The following is a 6,767-nucleotide window of genomic DNA, read 5'->3' as shown; positions in this document are numbered from 1 at the left end:
ATCCAATCATTCTTACTCCTTTCCATGACAAGTTGTATGTTCGGGTTTCACCGGCGTCAATGGCTACCTCCCGTCCTCTCAGTGAAAATGGTCCAAATGCTCTATCACAGCACGGCTAATCATCTGTCGGTTTTCGATCATGTTGGAATAGAATCCAGTGATTCTTTTGCGTCTGTCACTACGCCCAACACTCGCGAGTTTGAAGCTCGTCACAGTCATTCCATCTCAGATCCTACTCAGAATACCACAGACAAGGTTTAGACTTTCTGGATATTAGGAATGGCCGCCAATAATTCTAGCTTATACCATGAAGACTCTGATTAAGGAATCCAAGAGATACTCATTCAATCTAAGGTAGAACGGAGGTGGTTGTCAGGCACGCATTCATAAGTGAGAATAGTGATGAGTGTCACGGATCATCACATTCATCAGGTTGAACTACGAATGGATATCTTAGAATAAGAATAAGCGTGAATTGAATAGAAGACAGTAGTAATTGCATTAATACTCGAGGAACAGCAGAGCTCCACACCTTAATCTATGGTGTATAGAAACTCTACCGTTGAAAATACATAAGAACAAAGTCTAGGCATGGCCAAATGGCCAGCCCCCCAATGTCTAAGAACTAAACGCCCAAAGATGTGAATACAATAGTAAAAAGTTATATTTATACTAAACTAGTTACTAGGGTTTACAGAAATAAGTCTAAGTGCAGAAACCCACTTCCGGGGCCCACTTGGTGTGTGCTTGGCCTGAGCTTGAGCTTTGCACGTGCAGAGGCTTCTCTTGGAGTTAAACGCCAAGTTGTAACGTGTTTTTGTTGTTTAACTCTGGTTTGTGACGTGTTTCTAACGTTTTACTCTAGAATGCAGCATGGAACTGGTGTTGAATGCCAGTTTGCATCGTCTAAACTTGAATGAAGTATAGACTATTATATATTGCTGAAAAACTGTGGATGTCTACTTTACAATACAATTGAGAGCGCGCCATTTGGAGTTCTGTAGCTCCAGAAAATCTATTTCGAGTGTAGGGAGGTCAGAATCCAACAGTATCTGTTGTCCTTTTTCAGCCTCCTATCAGATTTTTGCTCAAGTCCCTCAATTTCAGCCAGAAAATACCTGAAATTATAGAAAAATACACAAACTCATAGTAAAGTCCAGAAATGTGAATTTTGCATAAAAACTAAAAAAAAATCATCCCTAAAAGTAGCTAGATCCTACTAAAAACTACCTAAAAACAATGCCAAAAAGCGTATAAATTATCCGCTCATCACGTACCTGTCTTCTGATGTTTTGGAGTCACTTTCAACTTAAACCTTTTGAATATCTCAAAACCATTTTCTACTTGCCTAACTAAGTAAATCATTTAACCATTGTTGCTTAGTCCATCAATCCTCATGGGATCGACCCTCACTCACCTGAGGTATTACTTGGTACGGGGGTGCACTTGCCGGTTAGTCTGTGGTTAGAAATTCCGCACCAAGTTTTTGGCGCTGTTGCTGGGGATTGACTGTGATTAACAACTATCAGTTGTTTGATTGCTTAGATTAGGCGTTTTAGTAATTTAATTTAAATTTTATTTAAAAAAATTTTGAAAAAAAAATTGTTCTGTCTTCTTCGCTTTCCTGTTTACCACATGGTGCACTTAATCCTTTTTGGTATTTTGTGCTAAGAAAAAATAATGGAGAGAAATCACATGGGTTACTACTCACACCCAAGTAGTGATTCATATTATGGTGGATGAAGGAACTATCCAAATTTTGGTTGGCAAAGTCAAAACCAAAAAAACTTCAATGCTCTATGTCCCAACTATCAAGAACCACCATCTCCATATTCATACTAAGAATCACCACCTCTCTATCCATATCAAGAACCATCATCCTTCTACCCATATCAAGAGCCACCATCTTCCTATTCATACCAAGAACAATCATCTCTTTCTTATACATATCAAGAGCCACCATCTCCTTATTCATCTCAAATACCATCAGATTTTGAGCTTCTCATGAAAGAATTTATACATGATATAAAGATGAGTGTAAAAAATGTAGAGAATTATGTGCAGCTGATTACCAAGTCCCAGGAAGAAGAACAAGCAAATTCCTTCCCAAGAGATATAATGCAAGATCCTATGGAAAAAAGTGAGAAAATCAATCAAAGGAGTTTATACTCCAGTGAATTAGAGAACTTTCCATCCTCACACATGGAAGAAGAGGAAGATGCAAAAACAAAGGAGGAAGATACACCAACAAAGAAGGAAGATACACAAACAAAGGAGGTTGTAAGGGATGAAAACAATTATGGGAATCTACATTCCAATGAAGCAGAGAGTGGCATAGAGGGTGAGTTTATTGAACCACCAATTCAAGAAGTTCTTGATGAAGGGTATACTCTAACCATCACACAACACCCAAATCTTGAAATCAAAGAAGTGAAGGCAATCACGGAAAGCACTGAAAAGGGGATTGTGACCAAGAAACAGAAGAAAATATCTATGAAGAAGAAAAGGTCAGCAAGAAACAATCCAACCTCTACCCCAACAAGCAAGGTGAATCAAGCTAATCACAATAAAAGAAAGCTTGTTAAGAGGACTTTATATCAGGGGGCACTAATCTTCACCTCTCCCCCCTTGGAGATATTTCTTTTAACCAACTGGAAGAAGAGGAAGAAAATTCAATAATCAAGCATCAAGCTAGTGACGATAAAGAAGAGCTTGTCGGGAGGCAATCCGATAATTTCGTATCCTTAGTTATTTTTTGTAGTAGTGATTTTCTTATTTATTTGATTTTTTTATTTTTTAATGTTTTCCTTTGTTTTATGTGTGTTTTGATCATGCAGCTATTTTAGAACAGGAACCGGACACTTCGAAAAAAAAAAACGAGCACACGATGAGCAAGCGTCGCTGATGCGTACGCGTCATATGTGTGTGCGTGAAAAATAAAAGTGAACAGAGAGTTGTGCGGGAGTGGCGAAGGAAGTGTGCCTTGCGCACAAACATGCTCACGCGTATGCGTCCATGACGCGTGCGCGTCATTTGCGATTTTGGCACTCCACGCGTACACGTAAAGCACACGCACGCATGGATGAGAAAAATCGGTGTAAATGGTGTTTGGCCAGAAAGTTATGCTGGTGTGGGGCTGGCACTATGCTGGGTGCACAAGCCCCACCACGCGGGGATGTGTTCGCGTCGTTTTCCCATCCTGGCTGCCCACGTGTACGCATCCCCGACGCGTACGCGTCACTTGAAGTCCGTGCGATCCACGCATACGCGTGCCTCACGCGCCCAATTGAACCACCTCAGCGCCTAATTTCAAATCATCCACCTCCCAAATCCTAATTCTCTCTTGTTCTTTTATCTTTTTCTTCTTCTTTCATCCTATTAATTACTTTTATGTCTCTCTCTGTTCGTAGTTCTTCTTTGCTTGAGGACAAGCAAACCTTTAAGTTTGGTGTTGACGTTTCGCTTATGGCTTTTCTGTCTAGCACCAAAGGGAGAAGAATGTTCTTCATGAAGGAATGAGATGACCACCAGCATAACTGAGGTGGTTGAGTTTCTTTCATTCTATTTCTCTTCCGTTCTTATTGTATTGTCTTCTGTTTTTTGTTGCTTTGATTGCTTGCATGATCTTTAGTACTTTTAGTTAAGGATAAAAAAAATTTGTCTCATGTATTGCTCACTAAAGCTTGAATTCAAAAAAGAAGTGATGTATTGCATGAGAAATTGAGTTATATTTAAGAGTAGTCTTATTTACTTAAATGTGGTGGTATTATTTGTGATTTTGAATGCATGACATGAACAGTGCATATTTGAATTTGAATCAAAGGATGTTAATGTATAAAGAACAGGAATTTAGAGAATTATTATGACTTTTCTGAAACAAACAAAAATTTAATCCTTGAAGCAAAAGAAATAGCAAAAAAAAGAAACTATAAAAGCAAGATCCAAGGCTCTGAGCATCAATGACTAGGGAGGTTAGACATGATTAAAAGCTCAAAGAGTTGTTTTCCTAGTCATATGCTTGTGGTGTTTTTTGTGTCAAATAATCATTGAGATAGAACACTTAGAGTCGAGACCAAGTACATTTAGCAGAGTATGCCAAAGGCTTTGAGCACCACTGTCTGGGAGTAACTAAAAGAAAAATCAGAACTTAAAGGAAATTCCCCAGTTAAGTGCTTGTGGTGTTTCTGTGTCAAGTAACCCTTGAGACAAAACATTTAAAGTCACGGCTAGGCTCAAGGTGCAAAGCACCAAAGAAAAATAAATTAAAGAAAATCATGATGTGTTCAAGGATTAAACTGAAGTATAAAGATCAAAGAATTCATAATATGATCCGGATTCTAATTACGAATGACACTGACATTCCTCTGATTCAAAGGAGAGTGAGATGCTAAAATTGTTCAAAATTACAATGAATAAACCCCATTTTAAGGAGAGACATGAGCTTAATCGAACTGTCATTCTCATACAAATTCACATCCTTAGACTATATTAGTTTGGTTGCTTGAGGACAAGCAACAATTTTAGTTTGATGTTGTGATGCGTGAGCATCTTTCCTATCTTTTCCTAGTGAATTTACACTTAAATTGTTGAGTTTAATCAAGAATTAATTATCTTTTAGCCACTATAATTGCTACTTTGAGTCTTGTGCAACTTTTATTTATTTTAGGTAGCATTCAGCTGGATTTGATGGAGTTTCTGTAGTACAAGAATTAAAGGGGAAAACCAGCGAGGAGCGACGCGTGCGCGTACCTGACGCGTGCGCGTGATTTGGCGATTTGCACAGCAACGCGTGCGCGTGACCAACTCATCCGCGTGACTCGCGAAAAAGACCATCGACGCGTACGCGTGACTGACGCATACGTGAGATATGTGCCACGTGCAGAAAATGCAGAAAAACACTGGGGGCGATTTCTGGGCTGTTTTGACCCAGTTTCCAGCCCAGAAAACACAGATTAGAAGCTGCAGAATGGACAAAACAAGTGGTCCTCATCCATCCATTGAAGATTTGCAGATTATTTGATTAATTCTGATTTAAATTCAAATATTATTTTAGGAAAAGATATTATTTTAGTTTTAGATATTTTTTAGTTTTAAAAATTAGGATTAGATATAAAAGGATTTTCAATTAGTTAACTTTTCATTCCATTCCAGACAACCAAAATATATTTTACCTGAATCCTTATTTTCTCTCTGAACCATGAGTAACTAAATCTCCACTGTTAAGGTTAGGAGCTCTGTCTATTGTATGGATTGATTCTATTACCTTTCTATTGTGGGTTATGTACTGATTTATATTTCAATAATTATTTTCGTTCTTTATTTTATGAATTTGGGTGGAACGGAAGTATGACCCATGTTCTAATTGAGTTCTTGTATAACTTGGAAAAGCTCTTTACTTGAACAACAGCTTGAAAACATATTATCCTAAATTTCTAATTGTTTGTATTTAACGGGTGATGAGCGGATAATTTATACGCTTTTTGGCATTGTTTTTAGTATGTTTTTAGTATGTTTTAGTTAGTTTTTAGTATATTTTTATTAGTTTTTAGTTAAAATTCACTTTTCTAGACTTTACTATGAGTTTGTGTATTTTTCTGTGATTTCAGGTATTTTCTGGCTGAAATTGAGGGACCTGAGCAAAAATCTGATTCAGAGGCTGAAAAGGACTACAGATGCTGTTGGATTCTGACCTCCCTGTACTCGAAGTAGATTTTCTAGAGCTACAGAAGCCCAATTGGCGTGCTCTCAACGGCGTTAAAAAGTAGACATCCTGGGATTTCCAGTAATGTATAATAGTCCATACTTTTCTTGAGATTTGATGGCCCAAACTGGCATTTCAAATCAGCTCAAAACTGCCCGGCGTTAAACGCCGGAACTGGCACAAGAATGGGAGTTAAACGCCCAAACTGGCACAAAAGCTGGCGTTTAACTCCAAAAAAAGTCTCTACACATGAAAGCTTCAATGCTCAGCCCAAGCACACACCAAGTGGGCCCAGAAGTGGATTTTTATGTCATTTACTCATCTTTGTAAACCCTAGGCTACTAGTTCTCTACAAATAGGACCTTTTACTATTGTATTCTCATCTTGGTAGCTATCTTTAGTCTTATGCTATCTTAGATCATGGGGGCTGGCCTCACGGCCATGCTTAGACCTTGTTCTTATGTATTTTCAACGGTGGAGTTTCTACACACCATAGATTAAGGTGTGGAGCTCTGCTATACCTCGAGTATTAATGCAATTACTATTGTTCTTCTATTCAATTTAGCTTGTTCTTGTTCTAAGATATCACTTGTTCTTTAACTTGATGAATGTGATGATCTGTGACACTCATCATCATTCTCACCTATGAACATGTGCCTGACAACCACCTCCGTTCTACCTTAGATTGAGTGCATATCTCTTGGATCCCTTGATCGGAATCTTCGTGGTATAAGCTAGAATTGATGGCGGCATTCAAGAGAATCCGGAAGGTCTAAACCTTGTCTGTGGTATTCTGAGTAGGATTCAATGATTGAATGACTGTGACGAGTTTCAAACTCTTGAAGGCTGGGCGTTAGTGACAGACGCAAAAGAATCACTGGATTCTATTCCAACCTGATTGAGAACCGCCAGATGATTAGCCGTGCCGTGACAGGGTGCGTAGAACATTTTTACTGAGAGGATGGGGGGGTAGCCACTGACAACGGTGAAACCCTACATACAGCTTTCCATGGAAAGGAGTAAGAAGGATTGGATGAAGACAGTAGGAAAGCAGAGAGACGGAAGG

The sequence above is a fragment of the Arachis duranensis genome, chromosome 5 (genome assembly GCF_000817695.3).
Source record: "Arachis duranensis cultivar V14167 chromosome 5, aradu.V14167.gnm2.J7QH, whole genome shotgun sequence".
Taxonomy (NCBI): Eukaryota; Viridiplantae; Streptophyta; class Magnoliopsida; order Fabales; family Fabaceae; genus Arachis; species Arachis duranensis.
The sequence above is the reverse complement of the archived record's forward strand: the minus strand, read 5'-3'. Positions refer to the sequence as shown.